Source organism: Megalobrama amblycephala, linkage group LG16 (genome assembly GCF_018812025.1).
Source record: "Megalobrama amblycephala isolate DHTTF-2021 linkage group LG16, ASM1881202v1, whole genome shotgun sequence".
Lineage (NCBI taxonomy): Eukaryota > Metazoa > Chordata > Actinopteri > Cypriniformes > Xenocyprididae > Megalobrama > Megalobrama amblycephala.
The window spans coordinates 20,403,773-20,426,646 of NC_063059.1; the positions used below are offsets into that span (position 1 = coordinate 20,403,773).

Sequence of the window (22,874 nt, forward strand, 5' to 3'; positions counted from 1 at the left end):
TTAGAGACTTTAAAAATAAAAAAAAATGTGTTCAATCTTTTGACTGGTACTGTAATTTAACATAGGCCTATACAATTTTCTTCACATCATGTGCAATAATATGTGCATGCATGAGATCACAAAAATCATGTTTTTTTGTCCAGGGTGGACATTAATCCTTTTATCAGCATGATCACAGAGGGTTTTTTCACAGCCTACCTGACTGAAAGAGCTCATTATTTATGCAGGTCATTACAACTCATTATGCGATTCTTTTGTCTTCTCAGCTGTGATTTACAGGATTATTCATGATGATTCATGCCTCCACACATACTGTGTTTCTTGACAAAAAGAAAATTTAAATTTCTCTATTGTTTTATATGAACAAGTCAGCATAATAATTCTTACATCATTTTGAAGCAAAAACTCTAGTCTACAACCTCCAATACCCAGAAGTCTTGTGAACACAGATTTAATATATATTTTTTTGGCCTTATTTCAGTGACTTAAGTTTTTTGTTTTTTCAATAACCACCCATAAACGTTATTCCTTCAAAAACACAAACATGTACGTACATGTTCCTCACATATTATGAATACAGTGTAATGACACTTTTGTCATTAATATGTTTATGAACAACTGAAAAAATCACAAATGTCAGGGCATGTCAAAACTTCTCCAGGGCCCCAAAAATCCTCAGACCCCTGAGGGTTAAAGGGTTAGTTCACCCAAAATTGAAAATGATGTCATTAATTACTCACCCTCATGTCGTTCTACACCTGTAAGACCTTCGTTCATCTTCAGAACACAAATTAAGATATTTTTGATGAAATCAGATGGCTCAGTGAGGCCTCCATTGACAGCAAGTTAATTTACACTTTCAATGTTCAGAAAGGTATAAAGACATATTTAAAACAGTGCATGTGACTACAGTGGTTCAGCCTTAATGTTATGAAGCGACGAGAATACTTTGTGCGGCAAAAACAAAAATAATGACTTTATTCAACAATTTCCTCTCTTCCTTCTTCTCACGAGAGCAGCATGACACATGCGTGTGATGATGTGAGATACATGTGTCGTCTCCTCGTCTGAATTATCCAAACTTTCCAGCTGTGGCATGACAATATCTCAATCGATGCAGCACATGCTCTCCTGTTCAGTAGGCGTCGCTCAAGTCACTTTAAGCAGTAAAATTACATTCATAAGATGCAGTATTATACTGTGCAGATCTTCAGTCAACAATGTCAAGATATGAGACTTGGGAAACTAAAATATGAAACTTAAGTGGATAAAATTATGTTCATTGTGTGTTATAAATAATCATACTCTTATTTATAACCACAGAGAGTTAAGTATTATTACTGTTATGAATATTCATTAGATGATGCAACATTATACATTTTTATAAGGCATTATGATGCATTATGAATGCAGGCTTCATCTGGTGTTATAATGCTTCATACTCTTAAAAGTTATAACCACAAATAGCCAAGTATTATATCATATTGTTACTATTATTATGATTATTTATAAGATGATGCAGCATATTATAAGGTTGTTTATAAGGCATTATGCATGTATTATAATGCATTATAAACACAGGCTTCATAGAAAGTGTTACTGAAAATGTATTTGGGTGATTCTCACATCAGTGTGTTGATAGGAGAGCTATAGATGTCATATCAATTATTCTTATTCACTATTATAAATCTGTAGTAGAATTTGATGTCAGAGTTTCAGTTTCTGAATATTGAGTTCAGCGGCAAAAAGAAGAAGAAGATGATTTCAGAGGATACTGACTGTATTCATTTATAAAAATATATATAAATATAAAGTCTCTGCTGTAATGCTGCATGTCTCTCTCACCTTATCATCACACTGTTATTTTGAATGTGATCATGAGAAAATTATTATTGATCTGATCTGAGAGAGTGAAGAGTGTGTCATTGTTCTCTACAGGTTGAGTTGGTGTGGTGTCACAGATGAAGGTTGTGCTGCTCTGGCTTCAGCTCTGAGATCAAACCCCTCACACCTGAGAGAACTGAATCTGTCTTGGAATAATCTAGGAGACTCGGGAGTGAAGATGTTTTCTGCTGTACTGGAGAATCCTCACTGTAAACTGGAGACACTGTGGTAAGATCATCTCTATCATAAAGACTCGAAGTGAATAAGGATTAATATGTAGATAGTGCATACAAAATATCCTTTGGCGTAAACCCCATCCGGCGGTTCAGTGACAGATTTCTGCTTGAACCGTCAGATCCTGCCGGCAGTAGAAGGAAGGAGTGAGGAGTCTTCCTGAAAAAAAGAAAATTTAGATCTAAATATATTATTACCCTGCAAAAAAAAGTAAAACTAACAGTTAAATAAACCAAACAAACTACAAACCAGACAACAGACACAGGTTACAGTGAAGAGGATTTTTAAATCACAAATGTTTGGTGTAAATGAATTTATCTTGTAATGCTTGTGCAAACAGACCAAGCTTTCAAAAGTGTGATCATTGCCTCAAAATGTGTATCTGCAGCTGAAAAGAGGGAAGTTTTGTGTGGTTCACCTGAACCAGGGCTGTCACCATATCAGATCTTTCACTGCATGATTATCATGACCAAAATAATTCACAATAGCAATATATCTATAGAAATCTTGAAAAATAATAATAATAATAATGCTATCAGACAAACTGATTCCCCAGTCGGGCCAGTGGTTCAAATTTTCACTTGCCCCACAACAAAAAATTAATAAAGTAAAAGAAAAGAAAATGGGCCTATAAAATAAGCCTAGTTATTGCTTTTGTTGTTTTTGATACATGTGACCTTAATAAATAGGGTTATGACACCAAAAGCTATTCACTCAATTAAATTTTAAATATTGTTAGACAAATAAACAGTAAGTAATAAAATAGTAACAAATAATCAAATTATGAGTAATAACAAAAATAAATCCATCAGAACAAACATATAAATGAAACTGCTTTTCAAGCTTTTCATGTAGGTTTAAACAGGAAGCTACAGAAATTGTAATCTAATGTACAACTATATATCTAGCATATAGATTAAACTTTATTAAAGTATATCAGTCAAGAGCAGTTACAGATGCTTAAAGGGTCATGAAACCCCAGAACACATTTTTTGAGATGTAAACAGATATGTATAGGCTGCACATCATTGAAAACACTAAAGGTACTCATTAATTTTACTTAAAAGTTGAAATTAGTTATTTTTGCATTTTTTTAGAGCAATTTCTGCTTTTCTTGAAAAGCAAAGTCGGAGCAACGTCTCAAAATCTGACGTCATCGTGTACTACCAGAAAGATCCGGAGTGCTGATTGGCTCCAAGTATTGGCTGGTCGAACATGCTGACGTCAGTTTCTACATTTATTCATGACGAAAAGCTCATTCAATCCAATCACTGCGCTGTAGTGTGCATGAGATTATAATTGCGGTATTATGCATGAGGAAGTATCACTTCTCTCGCCTCAGTCTCTTGTCATTCAGAGACATATCGTTGTTGCTTGTTTCCTCACACTGTAAAACTTTTCGCTGTAAATTTACAGTAAAATACTGGCAGCTGGGTTGCCAGCAACATACTGTATTTTTTACAGTAGTACTACTGTAAACAGCATTTACAGTACTTTACTGTAATTACAAAATACAGTATCACACTGTTATAAATTGTATTTTTACAGGATTACTACTGTAAACAGCATTTACAGTACTTTACTGTAATTACAAAATACAGTATCACACTGTTATAAATTGTATTTTTACAGGATTACTACTGTAAACAGCATTTACAGTACTTTACTGTAATTACAAAATACAGTATCATACTGTTATAAATTGTATTTTTACAGGATTACTGCTGTAAACAGCATTTACAGTAGTTTACTGTAATTAGCAAATACAGTATCATACTGTTATAAATTGTATTCTTACAGGTAATACTGCTTTTATTACATTTCATAACAAAAGTCACAATAGGAAATGAAAACCAACATTCTCTGGGTTTTAAAACATTTATTTTGGATAAAAGCAAAGACTAGAAAATTGCCTTATGTGAACATATTGGCTAAAATGCCAGCTAAATTTTTTAAACATGTAAAATGCAAGTTTAACACTTGGCAGTCAACACTTGGCACTTATTTAACAATGCAGTAATTTTGTTTACTTTTAACAAATAAAAAGGTTTTTCAGCAATTTAAAGTGACCCAGAAAGTCAGGGGACAAATTAAATGTACAAACTTGCCTTTCATATAAACATGTTGACTGAAATGTCAGTTGTATTTTTATAAATGCAATTAACAATTAACAAACATTAGAACATTAACAATGCTATAATTATATGTATTATATAATTACCATATATTTATGTATGTACTTACTTTCAACAAATGGAAAGGTTCTTCAGAGTTACCCAGAAAGACTCTGAAAAATGGCATCTAAACAAAATCCCATTCAAAGTCTGCAAGTTTTCGCAGAAGTGAGGAAACCTGTGGGTTTACAGTGGTATTCTTTTTTTGCACAACTTGGCCAGTCTTCTTTGAAGTTATTCTTCCTTTCTTTGTTTTTGATCCACGTTCAGGATTGATGTCAAGAAAACGTCTAAAGGCAGAGAAGAAAAAAACAACAATTAAATATTATGGAATGTGTGTATATTGACAGAGAGAAAGACTAATGACTAGGGATGGGCGATATTATCGTTTGCGATAAATACCGTTGAAAATTCTCCTCACGATAAAAATTTGTCTCCTCACGATAATTACGATAAGTCTAGTTGTTGACGTAGTTTCGTGCGCGACCCATTCACTGTTCGTGCGGAGTTAAAACTATGGTTAAAACAAGCACGATGGAAGGCAGACGTGAGGCTGAGGAGCAGCTTGTTGCCAGGAGCTGCTACCTCCACAATTTGGAACTGGTTTGGTTATAGAAAATCAGATGCGGAGCAAACTACCATAATCACTATAAACAAATGTTCAATGAATGAGCCGTATGTCATTCACTCCGTCATCACCCGGGTGTTGATAGCGCGCGAGTGCAGGTGAGACCTGGACATCTCACGCTGCTATCTGTGTTTAAACTAAACTCATTTAAACCTTGCCACTTTAAACATTCAACTGTAAGACGCAAAAGAGAACTTGTGCGCGCTGTGAGGATATTTCTGTGTACTCATCCGAAGCGCGTACACGGAGAGCTGCGTCACAGCTGTATTTTGTAAACTATCTGAAGACAGAGTTGGTTGGGTTACTTTTTGATACAGTTAGAGCTGTTACGGTCGGCATGACAACCGCGCCACCGCGGTCGTTTGATATATATATATATATATATATATCAAACAGAGGTCGTAATAAATGCATAGCCTAGGCCTATTAACTTATCCTGCAAGTTCATGAATAAAAAGGACGAAATCAAAAGCTATTAAATGTCTTATCATTAAAATATAAAAATTAAAATGATGGATAATAATTGATTATGACAGATTTTTTACTGTCCGTCAAAATTATGTATAATTATCGTCATCGGTATCGTTATCGCAATAAATACCTGAAATTATCGTGATAATTTTTTTAGGCCATATCGCCCATCCCTACTAATGACTAACCTCTGAACAAACTCAAGGGTGCATGCTGCCTCTTCCTGGTACTGCAAGTTGAAGTTATAGAAAGAGGCAAACAGCGCTGCCAGGCCAGTGATGAAGCTGGGCTGTGCTCCTTCACACACAACTTGACCTTCTAAACTTAGCATCCAGCGTTGGTTGCTTAGAGATTGACCTGTAAATAAAAATAATAACAAATAAATAAATAAAATTAACTATTGTGGCTTCCACAGTGGTTTTATGTTAAATCAACGCTGAAACACCATTCACAGGGTTCACCCTTTCATTCTATTTTAGTGGTATTTTTGGTTAGGGTAATACTATCATTTCATTTATAGCAATGAGCAATTTCCTAATTAAAGAAATAGTCTCCATGGTGAAATGAAAGTACTAAGTGGTGTTAGAGTTAGTTACAGCTGGACTTCCCAATTAAATTTTATTTTTCTCGTACCATCACCACTCTCTGCCTGCACAGTATTGCGGTCATGTGCTGATGTAGTTGGAAACTTAGAAAGTTAAATTTAAGATCAATAGACTGTCTGATAGTAAAGCACCAAAATTTAGGATTAGGAAATCTATGGCATTTCATGAATGTATTTACTAAACTGTGTTTGCTGCACATCAGGACAGTTTTTTTACAGCATAAGAATGTGCTACAGCATGTTTGTGACAGTAAGCTAAAATTGGTTTTTACTTCAAACATATTGATACTTGCATTGAGCTGAGAGACAGAGATGAACACTCTTAAAGCAGGCAGATAGTAGAGAAGTATTTTTACTTTACTCAAGTAAATTTAAAAATATCTGTACTTTAATTTTTCTTTTGAAAACATTTACTTAACATTCCAAAGCATAATACTGCACTTTTCACTACATTCATATTAAAAAGTATTTAATACTTAAATACATTAGAAATATAGTACTTGTTTACTTTTACTCAAGTAAAAGTAATTCAAAGTTTAACTTCAGTACATTAAAAATGTAGTACTTTCTTGTTTGTACTCAAGTATTAAAAGGTAAAAAAAAACAACTTTTGTTTCTGAAATGTAATGCAGTAAAAAGTATGAAATTATGCTTTGGAATGTAGAAGTAAAAGTTTTCCAAGAAAACATTCTAGAGCACAGTATAGTAAAAGTACTTCTATACTGTTCCCTCTGAAAGTAGGTTACTCATAGTTAGTTAATCTAAAAATTTAATATTACATAATCATGTACTCATCTGTGTTGTTCTAATGCAGTATACTGTTCTTTCTTTTTTTGGACTACAAAAGAAAAATGTCCAGCTTGCGCTCATTCATATAAGGCAGTGAATAGGAACCAGCATCAAGGTTTTTAAAAAATATGCTAAATTAAATTCAGACGGGATAGTATGTGAAACATGCTATATATTCCAAAAGTTCTGGGGGTATACAATAGGGGGTAATATTTCATTAGAATCCATTGGTCTTCTGTACTCGACAGATGTAAATGTGAAAACAACAAACACAATAAATATATTATTCTCATAAATAATATGTAATGTACATGGATTGTATTTATATTATGTTTAGTGAATTTCACTATCTCACAACTTCGGCACTATTAGTCTCATAAACATGCTTGCACAGAAAACAATGCAAGCACAGAAAACCAGTCAATGTCTGTATTTTCGTTCAAAAGATAAATAAAATGATGGTTTATTTTTCATCAAACCCTATTGTATACTCGCAGAACACTTAAGGAATCATTCTGTGATACTTTTGCATCTTTTTTGAAATTATGATGCTGGTCACTATTTACTGATATTGTATGGTTGAGTGCAAGCATGAAATTTTTTTGTATTCTTCTTAAATGGTCAGAAAATTAAAAATAAAAAAAACTCAAAAATGTTTTTCTTACTTAGTATTTTTGTCTTATTTCCAACCAAAATATCTATAATTTTTACATCAAGAAGAATTTGTAAGACAATTAAAAAATATTTTCTGAAAAATTAATTATTTTGCTTACAGCACTGGCATCTTATTTTGCTTGTTTTAAGCATAACCTTGCTTAATTTTGACTCTTCCTCCTCAGACGAAATTCTGGCAGTGTCAGAAGATTTGGCGCACAGTCCTCCAGTGTGACTTCTCCTACGACGAACGTCAAATTCTCTTCATTTTTCAAGACAAGCCGTGATCAAAATGAATGATAGAGATGTCGTTGTTAGTCACCAGTTCAGTCCCGTGTGTAATGCAGCTCACAGTCATCGAATGTGTATGTTTTGATGATATAAAACTCCGGACAAGTTTTCATGCGCGCATCCGTTTTTAACGCGTTTTGACTGTCGTGCAGTCTGACATTAATGACAGCTGAGATCCCACAGTGTGACTTGAGGATCATGAACGTACAGTCTGACAAGTAACCATCGTGAAGGACTATTATAAATTGCTCAGTGTGAACCCGGCTTAAATGACGTTTTACTTTTCATTTTAGGGTGAATCTAACACTTTAATGTTTACATACCAAGAAATATAAGGCGTGGACTCTCTGGCAAGTGTAGAGATTGCTGGACATCAGATGCAGTTGCAAATTCCTGAAACAAATTTTAAAAAGGACAGCACAACTATGATTAACAGAACCAAAACATAAAACATCTTACAGATGAATGAGATTAGTTGAATAATCTCTACTTACGTCTGCTTGAAGGATAACATCATCCAACTTCTCTTTGAAGTGTGCAAGGAGTAGCTGTAGGACCATGGCACCCACATCATTGTCACCTCTGGAGAGTATGCTCCGAACGTCATCATTGGTTGGTTTACGCTTGAAAAACTCAATTATGATTTGTCCACATTCCTGAACAGACAATTCTAAAAGTCTGAGCACTTTTTTGTCTGTGAGCTGTTCAAAATGTCCATATATATGCCTCTGTGTGAAGAGATATGGCCATTTGTTTTTTAAGTCTTCAATTGTAGGGGATGGGGTTCCATTTATCATTTGACGTTGGAGCCAATAGGTCTCCTCCATTAGTTTGCACACATCCCCCCTCTGCACCAGACATTCCTTCATGAAGGTGTATCTCCTCCATCTTCTGACGTTTCACTTCAAGACTGTCACAACTCTCCCCAGGGGGAAGAGCGGGCTGCCATCTTGTGCAGCCATATGAATCAGTGATGCTGCGTTTTCTAGAAGTAACAGTGTCATTTCTATTGTTCCTACAATGACTAAGAGTACTTGTTCTATTTAGATGCTCTATGCGTACCTTTAGCTGCGAAAGGAGAGATTCGTATCCACCTCCAACCACCTTGTCACAAATCATGTCAGCAAAAGACTTTGGATACTGGCTTACTATTCGTCGAGTCACAGTAAGACACTGTGATCTTGTGGGGGCTTTTTCAACTTTTCTAATTTCATCCGCAAGGATTCTTATCATTTGTCGTCGGTCAGAAGGAGAAGGTCTCTGGCCATTCTCGACAGCGCTCTTAATTCCTGGTGGCATTAAGTCCCAGGGCACTTTGAAATTTTCCAGCCATGAACGTGATGCTGTTGACGCTACACTGCTTGATGTTGGCATTGAGGAGTCTGTTGTCTCTGTTTCAGGGGGAACCAAAGGGATGATTTCGGCAGGCTGCAGTACAACTGTGCAGTTTTGATGTTCTGTGGATTATAATAAATTATTGCGTCACGAATTACACCATAAACAGTACTGAAATGCATTGTAACTAATTTAAGGGTTAGTTTACCCAAAAATTAACGTTTTGTCATTAATTATTCGTACACACGTCATTCCAAACCAGCAAGGCTTTTGTTGAACTTTGGTACACAAATGAAGATCTTTTAAATGAAATCCAAGAGATTTCTGTTCCTCTTTGGACAGTATACACAACTAGTACTTATAGTAAATTAATTCATGTGACTCCAGTGGTTTAACCTAATTTTTATGATGTGATGCGAGTGCACAATAAACATAATGAACTTCAATTACAAAATAACACTCTCCAATGTGCGTTCACACAACAACATCTGCTCTCATGTCAACAACACTCAGCATCGTGGTGATCTAGTGAACATGCCTTGGAGATTCATAATTTAAATAAAGAGGTAAATTGTGGGTTTGTGTGTGTGTGTTTTCATGCACTTGTGTTGCTTCATAAAATTGAGGTTAAACCCGAGTGTCACATGGATAACTATAATGTCTATGGAGTGACAGAAATTCTCAGATTTCATCAAAAATATCTTCATTTGTGTTCTGAAGATGATAGAATGTCTTTCTTGTGTGGAACAACATGAGGATGAGTAATTATTAACAGTTTTCATTTTTTGGATAACTAACCCTTTCAATTATCACAACCTATTTTAGTTTAATTTTAATAAACCTTATGTTTACCTTGATGTTTCCAGGCACTCAATAGTTTTCTGCACTGGATTGGGCGTAAAAATTCCGAAATGTCTTCTTCTTTGACATAAGTCAAGTCATCCAAGCCCTCAACACCTTGGTCCATAAGCTTCTCAACCAGCTGGTTGGTTACATCTGGCGAAAGGCTTGGTAACACCAACAACACAGCATCCTTCAGGGATTCTTTTATTCCAGACATTATTCTAGAATTGGGAAGGAATGATGGAGAACAATTACTGACAATCCACACAAGGGGTATTTGGGCAGAGGATAGTAATCCAGTAGGCTGTCTTGATTTATGCACAAGCAGCCTAGATCTTGTGATGTCAAGTAATGAACTCCCTGGTCTATAAGACAAACAGACTGACATTTCCTTGTGACAAAATACACATTGCAACTGTCATGTACAAGAATTAACTGAATGTTCCCAAATACAATTCCTTCATCATTCTTTTGCAAAACAACATGCATGTTTTTTTTGTAAAGTGTTCCCTTTACAGTCACTTCGTTGCATGCCACTGTATTCCCTGGCTGAAAATTATGACAGGCAACAGATCCTCGAATGTCATCATTGTAGTCAGTAACATGAAACTCCATTCCCTTCTCTGCCACAACATTTTCAGGGAAAGGGCTTCCTGCATTTAGGTAGGCCTGCAGAAGTTGATGTCTTTCTGCCAATGTAGCACTCAGGTTCTTGAAATTGTGCAATTTTCTCGCACACTGTTTAAAGTATGAGTGCTTACTTTCAAAGCGGAGTGTCCAAAGGCGAATAAGTGGACCAAAACGAACAGTAAGCTCAGGATAATGACACAGGTAGTGGTGCTTTGGCTTAAGTGGATGATTTGGAAAAGCCACCTTTCGAGTCTCAATATACTCCTCTATTAGAACTGATAAATAAGCAATCTGACCAAAATTAATAGAAGGAGCACAGATGAGCTCTGCTATCTGTCTGAGTTGAAGAACCAACTGCCATACATTATTTTCAGTTGGACTGACAATCTTTTCCCCAACAAAAAGAGGTAAAAGCCGGAGCAGGCACCAATTCTGAACTGCATGTCCGCTTAATTTTCCAGTACCAGGAGCCACCTCAACTGGTTTATCACGTGCATCATTTCCAAGATACTTAAACTGGTCAATGCGACGATTTAGTTCAGTGTATGTGAACAGTTTCTCCTGATTTACAAGATGATCAATATACAAAGCAAGGTCAAACGACACAATGCCTTCAAATAGGTCATGTCCAAGACAGGGAGGTAATCCTGGCTGGCAAACGTGAAAATATTTCAGGTCATTAAAGGGAGAATTACTTTTGACACCAACTGCAGTTTCAGCTTGACCAGCATCCAAATCCTTAAGATTTTGCTCATACGACTCCACAGTTCTTGTTGCTGCCTTTGTTAGGGGAGCTGAGTTAAATGTATGGCGGTCAATTTCACAAAATCTGCAAAAGTTTTTACTTTTACTGAAATTTTCAACAAAGCCACCAATGTAATGCGATCCAAGGTTATCTCCAGCTATAGCACACAATGTACCTTTGTGCACCTTTCCATCAGCTAATTCAACACCATTTTCCTCAAGGTCTTTAAGGTCTTTTATCAGAGTGGCAAAGACCAAATCTTGTCCGAAAAATTTAAAATCTTGTTCCCTACATAGCAGAACTAGCTGCATATGGTCAATGCCTGACCTACAGTGAGGCAAAAGGTTTGCAAGTGTCATGTAAACGGCAAGAATTTTGTGTTTTTTCTTACCAGACCCAAGTGGATTGGCAACTTCAAAAGCATCTTCATACAAAATTAAAGCCAATGAGTCTGTATCGGCTTTAAACAGCACATTTTCAACAATATTTTTGCCATCCCATACATCAGAGAGGATATCTTTTGCTCTGACTTCAGTTTGTGAATTCTTATGTTGTTCTATCACTGATTTACAGCAGAACAGTGCTTCTAAGCTTTGCTTAATAGGAATATATTGAGCAAAGCTTTCCTTGCCGGATTCATTTTGACCAAGACAGATTGGGACAGGATCCACAAACTTAAAATTGTCTTTATAAAAAGACTTTCTCTTCTTATCAGTGCTAAGTGTATTAATATTAGACCTCCGAAAAAGATCATCAGTTTGCAAGACATCAACAACGGTCTTTACATCAATTTCAGAAATACCAAGCGCAGTCAATTTTTCCCTTAGCTTGTGTAGCAAATGAGACTGGCTAATATCGTGAATGTCCTGCAGCCCATCAATTACAGACTGGATCACAGATGATGGGAGAATATGCTTTGCCTGTAACTTGAGATAAAACAGAGCCATGTTCTTCAAAAAAAGAGATTCATCGGCATTATCTGGCAATAGCTCAATATCCAACTGCTCTTCGCCATCACCACAATCAAAGAATTCAGACTGTGGATTTGAGTGTTCAGCCACATTGGATACCTCATCATGCGGCCTCTGTACTGAAACATTTGACTGCAGTATATTATGACGCAACCTTTCTGCTGAATAGTTTCGGTGATTCCTAGATAAATGTGAGGTCAATGAAGATGCTACAGAAAAGTTTTTGTTACATTTAAATGGACATGGCACTCTGATGCCTTCTTTGATATGAGATTTTAAGTGTAAAACAAAGTTTTTCAAGTCACTGCACGTTTCTCGACATTCACCAATGTCACAGACTAAAGCATCTATCAACTGCTCCACAGGTTTATTTGAGGGCCTCTTTTTGTGATCCCTAAATATGTGAGCCTTAAAAGCAGTGAACTTTTTAAATGTTCTGGGGCAATCGGGAATACCACATTTGAAAACAGTATTATGAACATGACTATGGATTTTCATGTGCTGGCAAAATGACGACAACGATTCAAAGGCACGATCACAGAACTGACACCATATCATGTTCGTTAACACGGACTATAACACTTATAACACTTAATTTACTTACGTTGGCACTGGATCGTCCTCAGATTACAAAGCCTGAAAAGAAAAGAAAACAAAAAAAAAACATGGGCTATTAATTATTTTAAAAGCTGGTCATCCAAATGCAGGTTAAATGTCGCATATTTTGCGAAATACTGAAATTACTTGGTAAAGAGGCGAGAACAACGTTACTTGTTTGCGTGCAGCAAACTGCGATCTCAAAATCAAACCATTCGTGGAAGCATATCGATATGCGAACAGAAAAAATAAGATTGGCTTACCATATCAGTCGAACAGTTGTCCATCTTCTCAAGCTCAAAACTAGACATTTATTGGGCGCAAGTTAACGTAGATTATTCCGATTCAGATGACAAATCTTCATCCCGTTTTCATGTCACGTTAACGTCTCCTATTTTCTGCTGCGTCACAGCCAACTGTTTGAATGTTTGAAACTCGAACCGAAGCTGACAAAAGCTTGAGAACTGCTCACAGATTCACAGACCACTCGTTTATAACAGGAATATTTATTCTGTTCAACTGTCCCGCTAACAAATAAAGTTTGCCTCTGTCCACCACCGCATCACATTGGATCTAAAATGAGCGCGAAAGAAATCAATCCCACAATGCTATGCCTTTACAGAGTTATACTGTATTATTAATTTAGCGGGCTGAAAACAGAAAAGTGCTGTATATTTACAGATGTTCTGTAAAAGATACAGTATATTACTGTGTTATGCAAATACAGTACAATACTGTAGGAAATCACCTGTAAATTTACAGTGAAGTTTTACAGTGCAGTGCTACAACACAAAAATGCGTTTTCCTGCGACCAGAGCAGAGGTTTGTGTGCATGTGGATTGTTTTGCTGTAATCTACCAGCACAAATGGAAAATATGTTCGCATGAGATCGCATTACAGCGGAGAATTCGAATGTCACAAAAGTGCGGCTCATTCACCTCTGCGTTCGGACATGCGAGCCGTATGTATGTTTCCCTCAGCACAACATGAGTGTTGTTTTTTTGCCCACGATGCGGTCAGAACTGGGGCCTGTACCATGAAGCTGGATTAGCTGGCTAGCCAGGTAAATTTCAGATTAGTTTGCGCCAATCCTGGCTTTAAGGTACTATGAAAGTTGCTCGTCTTAAATCAGTCTTCGTTGCCATGGTATCTGGCGCTGCACGGCTAACCTGCTCCGGGGCAGGTTATGTTCTGGATTCGAGATCTCAGACTGAAGTTTGACCAATCAGCTGTGAGCAAAGAAATATAGGTGACGTAACTAATCCACAGCGTCTGTTGCAATGGCTTCACCTTTTCTTCCGAATCCTGTAGACATCTCCGCGCAAATTGTTAGACGAGCACTTCGTAGAGAAAGAGTTTTTAGGGACAGACAAAATCCCCTTGCTTTCCCTGAGACTTATTTGTATGAAAGATATAGATTTTCCGCGGAAGGAATCTCTTACATTTGCGAACTTCTTGAGCCTCACATAAGAAATGTGACACGTCGAAGCCATGCCCTTACTGTACCGCAAATGGTATGTATTGCCCCAGCTAGAAATTTTTTGTTCTAAAAATGTTCTGAGAACATTATCATGTATTGTTCTTATAATGTTTTTAGCGGGTAGTTTTATTTTAGTTCCCAGAATGTTTTTCTATAAGTTAGGATAACATTCTCTAAAAAACATTCTAAAAATGTTTAGCGATAACATTGTTAGAACATTATTCCCTAACGTTATTATAATGTTTTTAGCGGGTAGTTTTATTTTAGTTCCCAGAATGTTCTTCTAAATGTTAGGATAACATTCTCTAAAAAACATTCTACAAATGTTTAGCGATAACATTGTTAGAACATTATTCCCTAACGTTATTATAATGTTTTTAGCGGGTAGTTTTATTTTAGTTCCCAGAATGTTCTTCTAAATGTTAGGATAACATTCTCTAAAAAACATTCTACAAATGTTTAGCGATAACATTGTTAGAACATTATTCCCTAATGTTATTATAATGTTTTCAGCGGGTAGTTTTATTTTAGTTCCCAGAATGTTCTTCTAAATGTTAGGATAACATTCTCTAAAAAACATTCTACAAATGTTTTGCGATAATATTGTTAGAACATTATTCCCTAACGTTATTATAATGTTTTTAGCGGGTAGTTTTATTTTAGTTCCCAGAATGTTCTCCTTAAAGGTAGGATAACATTCTCTAAAAAAAACATTCTACAAATGTTTAGCGATAACATTGTTAGAACATTATTCCCTAACATTCTTATAATGTTCAGCGGGTAGTTTTATTTTAGTTCCCTGAATGTTCTCCTTAAAGGTAGGATAACATTCTCTAAAACATTTTAAAACTGTTTAGTCATAACATTGTTAGAACATTATCCCCTAACAAGTTTGTAGTGGGAAATTTTATTTTTGTTCTTAGAATGTTCTTCTAAAAAGGTAAGATAACATTCTCTACAAAACACTCTAAAAAAGTTTTGCGATGACCTTCTATAAATGTTTAGTCATAACATTGTTAGAACATCATCCCCTAACATTCTTATAAAGTTTTTTAGCAGGAAGTTTTATTTTTGTTCCCAGAATGTTCTCCTAAATATTCAAAAAAGAAAAAAGAAAGAAAGAAAAAGCTTAGCTATAACATTGTTAAAACATACAATTTTATTAATCTCAAAAATAAAACAAAATCGAACAGGTCTATAAAATGGCATCCACATAAATTATTAACTCTAGAAACAGTAAATGTCCAACATCACATGTTGAAGAACTCCGAAGTCCAGTGTGGTTCAGTGACCTGGTTCTTGCAGAAAAATAATACAGTTGTCTGTATTAATGTCTAGTTTTCTTGTCTTTTAGTTTTCCAGCTGCTCTGCCAGTTAGCAGCATTGAGCCGTCTATGTGTGTAGAGCGTCTGTGTGTAGAGTTTTTCCTCAGAGCCTGTAACAGAGGAGCATACAACAGTGTAAACACAAAATACATATTACATTTTAAGACCACAAACAATATTGATATTCAATAGATATAATACTTTAAGTATCTACTCTGTTTGCTATTTAAAACACATCTACTTAATCCATTTTGTTAATAACACAACTACAAACTTTGATGTTGGCTTGAAAAGCATGAACCTCGAACCGAGACTCGAACTCGAGTCAACTTGTGCAGAGCTGCAGCAAAACGGTGCAAACAATTCTATTGCTACGACATAGCTAGTTTTCATCAGTTATTTTGTCTATGGATCGTTACATCTCTTACAGATTTCTGCTTTTCTTTTCATTTAGATACAGATAAAGTAGCACTGTATTTGAATGCATCAGCGAGAGCAACTGTGTGTGTGAATTAATCCTACCAGTGTAGCATCTCTTTGCTAATAGTAAAGTTGTAGGTTTTAGTTACTTTAAAAGCAGAAAGAAAAATATATGCCATAACTTTCAGTTTCTATGCTGTTTTGTTATTGATAAGTTATAGGACAGTTGACAATTTTCTGTGCTCCTGGAGGTTTCCGTTTGCAATCTGCACGTTATATATGAGCTACAGTATGTGCGCATGGACGCTTGTTTCCACCATGGAATAAGAAAAAATATAAACTGCTGACATTTTCTCGCAATTGGGAGTTACAATGTCAATGTGCAATGTTTTTTTTCTCGCAATTGCTTTTTTTTTTTTGGCTGACTTTTCTCAGAATTGTGAGATAAAAAGTTGCAACTGCAAGTTCTCAATACTGTGTGTGGTTACCTGGATGATCCACAACCGTTTGTTTGTTTTGTGATGGTTGTTCATGAGTCTCTTGTTTGTCCTGAGCAGTTAAACTGAGCTCTGTTCTTCAGAAAAATCCTCCAGCTCCTGCAGATTCTTCAGTTTTCAAGCATCTTCTGCATATTTTGAACCCTTTCCAGCAGTGGCTGTATGATTTTGAGATTCATCTTTTCACACTGAGAACAACTAAGGTACTCAACTATTAAAAAAGTTTCAAATATTCACTGATGCTCCAGAAGGAAACACGACGTATTAAGAGTCAGGGGTCTGGGAATATTGGGCAGTTTTAACTGTTAAAACTGTTAAACAAGGGACTCATGAACAATCATCACCAAAAAAAAAACAAATAAAAAAAAAAAACATCCGGGTAACGACACAGTATTAAGAACCAAAGGTTCCCAAAATTTTGAACAGGGTTATTTTCATAAATTCAGCTATTTATTTTCTTGTGGACTATATGTAAACATCTTTTGTGTAAAATATCTTGCTCAGGACAGTACTAAATAAAAAATAGCATGCAATTTGTATGATCTCTCCTATTCTGTTAAAATTATTCACATTTTCACAGATTCTGCAAAGGGTTGCCCAACTTACGCATAACACTGTATATGAAAACTGTTAAGTCTGATCAGTTACAAATGATAGCACTGAACTTCAGAACAGTCTTAAGGTCTGTGTTTGGTGCTTGAAAATGACCCCAAGCTTTATTCAACCAAGCCATCCTAGGTGTATATGAAGTAAAATATCTAGCTTTGGCCAGACCACTAGATATTTTACTTCATAACTTGTTAAATATGGATATTTTTCTTAAACAAATGCATTGCTTCACACTTCAGAAGGCCTTCATTAACCCCCTGGAGCCGTGTGGAGTATGTTTATGATGGATAGATGTGGATGGATACACTTTCTTCAGCTCATAATCGTGAACCCTGTTCACTGCCATTATAAAGCTCAGAGGAGTCAAGATATTGATTAATATTTCTCTGATTGTCTTCATTAGAAGCAAGAAAGTCATATACACCTAGGAGTAAAGGCCTTTGCACACTGAGTCCGAAATTTTTGCATGCGTTTTTTTGTATTCGTAATCCTAAAAAATCGTCACGCACAGAGACCATGCACACTGAGTCCGATTTGTAAAAATTAATGCGTTGCGGAAAAAAAAAAAAAAAAAGAAAAACAATACAAAATGAAGCCTTCAAGCTGTGAGCATGATTTAGTTGTCTCCTCTCTTCTTAAAAAGAGAAAAAGAAAGAGGAAATATTGGGTCCATTCAATTCCTTGATTGCATAGAGAGAAAGGAGAGTTCCACCTCATCAAGGAGCTGTGGGATTATCCCGAGCGTTTCAAAGTTTACTTCAGGATGTTCAGTTTGATGCTTTACTACTGGCACAACCTGTATCTTTGTATTCTGCACATTGTTTGTCATTAAAGGCGCTCTAAGCGATTCTGAGCGGAGTAACTTCCTGTTGACGTTCGAAGTGTTGTCAAACAAAACAGAGGCTAGCTAGACCCCCCCTCCTACTACTCCTGGCCCTTCCCTCCGTGCTTCCTGAAACAGTAATGAACGCGCATTTAAAATGTAAGTAGCTTGCGTATTGATGCTGCTTGTCGGTTATTGGCTGGAGCATGTTTATTATGCTAAGTGGTCCAGGCTGCACCAGTTTGTTTTTATTGCAGTTTTCGGAGCTTGTGGCGACTACAGAGACCGCGTTTTTTTACAGTGTGTTCAGGGGACAGGCAGCTAGCGCATAGTGAGGAGATGTTTGCGGTATGTGACAAAAAAAAAATTGGGCCTAAAAACGCGTCAAATCGCTTAGAGCACCTTTATGTGCTGCTGTTTTGTGCTGTAGAAGACGTGGATCAACTTGTCAGATGGCATTCTGGATTTTTGCGTTCGCGTACGGTGGCTCTGAATTGTCAAAACGTCTCTCAAAATGCGTGCCACGGATGCGAAAAACGCAGAAAATCGAACCTGATCCGAATATTTTTTGACGGACTAAAGTTTCGGAGACAGTGTGTAAACGCAATTGACATAACATGAGGTCAAATTTATTTTTTAACGTGAAAGTTTCGCATGCGAATTTTGGACTCAGTGTGCAAAGGCCTTTAAGCTTGGGCTAATTTTAATTTGAAAGTGAACTAATACTTTAAGGGTTAAAAAATTTAGTCTCGGAGGAAAACATAATAATATTAATAATAATAATAATGTTCAAATAGGTTAACAATATGTTGCATTTCTTAAACCAACATTTACTAATTTTGTTCAAATATTAGTAAATAATTACTCAAACTGTTTCTAAAGGACATTCTATTAAGATTTACAACAAAACTTACAAAACCACTTACCCATATCCTCCCATTCACCTCTGCAGGTAATTTTTTTTTCCAGATTGTGTCCTTCACAATGGCTGTCTGTCAGCCCCAAAGTAACGTTACCTAAAAAAATTAAAACATATCTTTCCCATTTCAACATATCTTTATGAATTACTTAAATATTATTATTTAAGTTCAAAAGAAATAATCAGATTAACACTTTTAAGTAGCAAATGTACAGTATCCGTATTCATATAGAACACAATATCGCATAACGACGGATTAAAGTACCTTTGTTGTAAATGAAGACTTTTTGTTGCATCATCAGTGTCCATATTTAAGTAGGCCGTCTGGATTCTGAATGAAAACAAATCTAAGTTAGCTGTTATTCAAAAGCAGTATACACCCACAATTAATGTAATTGTCATGTCATTCTAAGAAAGATCTAACGGATTTTAGTGTATACGTAAAGGATAAACGAAAGATGTAAACTGAAAAAGACATTTAAAAACTTACATTCCAGTATTTATTGTTGAAGGCAGAGCTCCGTTGACCAGGAGACAGTTCTGTTGTTCGGGCCACAAACTGTCCCAGTGGGTAAAACATCCTCCATCACAACTCTGTATCTGCCGCGACTCTGTTTGTGAACGAGTCCGTACTCGCTTTTTCCGTCAAAAAGACAATCAGACCAGGGACATTTTGCGCCAATTTCTTCAACTACCATTCGCGCTGTTCGTCAATTTCAAATGTCCCTACGTCACGAGAAAAACACGCTGTGATTGGTGGTTTTACGCGTCGATTTACCATGGCCCAATCAGCGCCTCTCGTCTCCTGTAAACACCCTGTAGATTGTCATATTTTAAAATAAGCACTTTTTAACGAGGCTGAGTTGAAAATGTTCTCTAACCTTGTAATCAAAAATAGACTGTACATTTGTTTGTTGCAAATTTACAGAAAATGCCATTGAGATGTTAATATTGTTAATAAAGAAATTAAAGGGATAATTCACCCAAAAATAAAAATGTCATTATTTAAACACTCTCAAGTTGTTCCAAACCTGTATAAATGTATTTGTTCTGTTCAACACAAAAGAAGATATTCTGAAGAATGTGGGAAACTGAACAGTTCTGGGGCACCATTGACTTCCATAGTATTAGTCCCAAAGCAACCTGGCTACAAACATTCCTCAAAATATCTTCTTTGTTCAACAGAAACTTGAGGGTAGGTAAATGATGACAGAATTTAAATTGTTTGGGTGAACTATCCCTTTAATATTGATTGCCAACTGAAAACAAAGTTTCCCCATTTGTATTAGGCTACAGTTAATACAATCTTTAAAAACAAATGACATTAATTATACATTAATTTCCCTTAGTAAAAAGTAAATTGAGTAAGACAGTGTAAAAGGTGCGCGTGTGGATTAGTAATCTGGCCCCCAGGTATCAAGGAGAAAAAATGTTGGCCCTCGTCAATATCAAAGTTGCCCATCCCTGCCCTATGGTAAACACGTTCACGCAACAGTTCAGCAAAACACGAGACTTTCACTTCCCCCAGAATTCATCTCACTTTTGCAGTCAAGCCAGTGTTCAGCTAAAATAATGCATTTCATCTTTTGTTTCTTATTATATTTTGTATCTTATTATATTTTGTTTCTTTTGAGTTCAGCCCAATGCTGTTTCACACAATGGTGTTAACATGATGCCAGCCAGACCCAGAACCAAAACAGAAGTGCCAGATGTAATGATGATCTGCCCCAAACTTCATCACAATCTGGAATAATATCCACATTTTACAAATGTTGTTTTGATAATGTTACTCCTTTATTATGGAACATTGTGGCAATATTGTATAATCTCCATTCTTACATAAACCAAGCTAACCATGTCTTGAACATTGGGGGGAAGTTTCTTTCTTTCTTTTTTTTTTTTTTTTAATAAAGCGTAAAGAAACAAAACAGTGAAGGAAATTGTTGCTAATACAATGCTATATCAGTTATGTACAATAATAATTGAAGACTTCAGATGCAAAAGCCTTTAAGTGCCATTTGAAATTTTCTTATAAAACAAGCATGTTTATCAAGCTTATTACACTTTAATGGCAATGAAAAGGACCTATTAATTGCCATTAAAGTGAAATTTACTGAACCTAAACATACAAGCTTGACAAAAATGCTAATTTAAGAAGAAAATTTCAGATGCCACTTGCACAGGCTTTTGCATCTGAACTCTTCAATTGTAGAAAAAAAAGAAAACATTAAATTGTGCAGAAATTAATTTCAATAGTACATTGAGAACTCAAGTTTAATAATACAAATATAATGTTAGTTCTGAGATTGTTCAATTCAAGGAATGAATAATAGTGAATATTTATAAAAAATTAGTGAATATTTACAACTTTGAATAATCTGTTACCTCAATAACATCCTCAAAACATCCTCAAAATGTTGCAGGTGAAATGTTCTAGATTTGTTAATACGTCACATTAGAAGAACATTTTTTTACAGAACATTTCATCACCTCAAACATTAATGATGTTCTTATAGTGTTTTCCTAATGTTGCTGAGAGAATGTTCTTCCTTTGTTTTATTGAAACATTGTGCGAATGTTTTATTTACAACATTATATAATGTTACCTCAACAACATCCTCAAAACATCCTCAAAATGTTGCAGGTGAAATGTTCTATCGTGGTTAATACGTCACATTAGAAGAACATTTTATACAGAATATTTCATTACCTCAAACCTCAATCATGTTCTTATAGCGTTTTCCTAATGTTGCTGAGAGAATGTTCTTCATGTGTTTTATTGAAACATTGTGCGAATGTTATATTTACAACATTATATAATATGTTACCTCAATAACATCCTCAAAATGTTGCAGGTGAAATGTTCTAGATTTGTTAATACGTCACATTAGAAGAACATTTTACACAGAACATTTCATCACCTCAAACCACAGTGATGTTCTTATAGCGTTTTCCTAATGTTGCTCAGAGAATGTTCTTCATGTGTTTTATTGAAACATTGTGCGAATGTTATATTTACAACATATATAATATGTTACCTCAATAACATCCTCAAAATGTTGCAGGTGAAATGTTCTAGATTTGTTAATACGTCACATTAGAAGAACATTTTACACAGAACATTTCATCACCTCAAACCTCAATCATGTTCTTATAGCGTTTTCCTAATGTTGCTGAGAGAATGTTCTTCCTTTGTTTTATTGAGACATGCGAATGTTATATTTACAACATTATATAATATGTTACCTCAATAACATCCTCAAAATGTTGCAGGTGAAATGTTCTAGATTTGTTAATACGTCACATTAGAAGAACATTTTACACAGAACATTTCATCACCTCAAACATTAAGGATGTTCTTATAGCGTTTTCCTAATGTTGCTGAGAGAATGTTCTTCCTTTGTTTTATTGAAACATTGTGCGAATGTTTTATTTACAACATTATATAATGTTACCTCAACAACATCCTTAAAACATCCTCAAAATGTTCAGGTAAAATGTTCTATCGTGGTTAATACGTCACATTAGAAGAACATTTTACACAGAACATTTCATCACCTCAAACCACAGTGATGTTCTTATAGCGTTTTCCTAATGTTGCTGAGAGAATGTTCTTCATGTGTTTTATTGAAACATTGTGCGAATGTTATATTTACAACATTATATAATATGTTACCTCAATAACATCCTCAAAATGTTGCAGGTGAAATGTTCTAGATTTGTTAATACGTCACATTAGAAGAACATTTTACACAGAACATTTCATCACCTCAAACATCAGTGATGTTCTTATAGCGTTTTCCTAATGTTGCTGAGAGAATGTTCTTCATTTGTTTTATTGAAACATTGTGCGAATGTTATATTTACAACATTATATAATGTTACCTCAACAACATCCTCAAAATGTTGCAGGTGAAATGTTCTATCTTGGTTAATACGTCACATTAGAAG

The 22,874-nt window shown here is 35.4% G+C and overlaps 1 long non-coding RNA gene and 1 pseudogene across 1 annotated transcript; both read right to left on the bottom strand.

Annotated features, from left to right (window-relative positions):
- Positions 1-3,982: 3,982 nt before the first annotated feature.
- Positions 3,983-13,603, bottom strand: LOC125249264 (annotated as a pseudogene).
- Positions 13,604-15,678: 2,075 nt separating this feature from the next.
- LOC125249397 lies at positions 15,679-19,440 on the bottom strand. Its single transcript, XR_007180554.1, has 3 exons — positions 19,189-19,440; positions 18,931-19,020; positions 15,679-15,765 (listed from the first exon to the last, which is right to left on the bottom strand). It is a non-coding gene; the product is annotated as an uncharacterized LOC125249397 (long non-coding RNA).
- Between the last annotated feature and the right edge of the window lie 3,434 nt (positions 19,441-22,874).